This window comes from Atta cephalotes (genome assembly GCF_000143395.1).
Source record: "Atta cephalotes unplaced genomic scaffold scaffold00004, whole genome shotgun sequence".
NCBI classification, from domain to species: domain Eukaryota; kingdom Metazoa; phylum Arthropoda; class Insecta; order Hymenoptera; family Formicidae; genus Atta; species Atta cephalotes.
The window spans coordinates 2983954-2985813 of record NW_012130068.1 but is presented as its reverse complement, the minus strand read 5'-3'; positions in this window follow the sequence as shown (position 1 = coordinate 2985813).

Sequence of the window (1860 nt, the reverse complement as noted above, 5' to 3'; positions counted from 1 at the left end):
TACTTACTACTACTACTACTATACACACACACACACACACACACACACACACACACACACACACACACACACACACACACACACACACATTTGTGATAAGTAAACCGTTTAAGCGGTATCTTATTATCGTAACAGAATCGTTTAACTGCGAAAGCGTCTTTCAGAGGAGAAGTTCGCGCTTCTGTGCAATTGAGCGTGATCTGTAATCTGTAATCCTTGTTTTTTTCTTCTTTTTTTTGTAAGCAACTGAACTATCGTGCTGTGTATGATTCTTCGTGGCTACGTTGCGTTCCGTACGCAAACTCGATACTCTCATTACATCCCTTGATTCTTATGTTTAGCGTGGAATCAGGCTTCGTTTGACGAGCAGAGACTTTATCGGATTCAAGTGTAGAGTATAATAATTTTCGTTATTATGGAAATTTGAAGGTAAGATTTGCGATTTATAATTTTCCCGATTGTAAATGCAATACGGAACAATTTGTCGAGAAATCTGCGTTCTTTTTCTTTTAGCATCCTAACTTACGACAATATCGTTATCACCGTGTTGCAAAGTCTAGTGAGCCTTACTGAGTTTTTTTTAACGTATTTTCTAGTATTATCGTTATTATTTTCCTTCTCTCATCGGCGAAAATCCCGAGGAAAGAAAAGAAACAAGGAAAAAAATAGAACTTTCGGGGACTCCCCTCGCGAGTCGCATCGAATGCAACTAATCGAGTTTCTCTGAGAAACAATTTTATGTACCTGTTACGACTGATTATTATCATGTTGTACATCGCTAATAAGGACAGCGAGAAAGAGAATACGTGTATATGTATGTACATACACATGCCCATATGCGTGCGTATGTATATATATCTATATAGTATATTATCGTACTGTTACGATTGTTTTGTAACTATCGTTATATGTCATTGGCTGCTTGTTACCGACGGCTTGCGATCGGCTAATTATACATCGTTGAACTGTATGTACATATCGAGTTTTAAAGAGGACATGTGGGAAGCGTGCGTACGAAGCAAGTCAGTTGCACCATGAGTTAACTCATTTCTATTAGAAATTTGAATTGACAATCCTCATTAAAAATTCACTTCCTTTTCGTTATAATGAAATATACGTATAAGCGAGACTCGATTGCACGGATAATTTTCGTGCAATGATTGAATTACAGAAATCCAATTTAATACTGGAAATTACTTATTAAGTAATAAAAGCACTATTGTTCAGTGGTTTTAATTAATTTTCAAAATAAAATAATTTCCAATAATGAATTGACCGGTATTAAATTAAGCTCTGTTCAATGCTTTTAACACTCAAAATAAATAACAAATCATTATCTTGCAGTATAAAATTTCTGTAAAGAAACGACATTTTGATCCCTGTTCAATCAAGCTTCCTGTGGCAATGATAATTGACGCAGGATAATTGAAAAGATACAATTAATTGCGACTGTGCTGACCGATATTGGCACAACGGACCTACATCGTACGTATGCATTGTGGTCTCAATTATTTAAGGCGTGTAACATTCGCCTGCATATCACTTGCACGATTGTTTTTTGCAAATGATGCGCGGAAGATAGATATCTTAATGCTCTCTTTAACGAACGACTGAAAATTATAAAAGAAAGAAAAGACATGTCCCGAGAGAGATGTATGTATGAAGAAGTCAGGTCTTATAGATACATTAATATCGCCATTAACGTATTCTATTGAAAGATTCCCTTGTTCTGTCATAAATTCCGCTTCGATTGTATCCTATCGAGAACTCGAGTGTAGGATATTTCTCACAAATATTAAATTGTTCATTTAGTCTCTCTCTCTTTCTCTCTCTCTCTCTCTCTCTCTCTCTCTCTCTCTC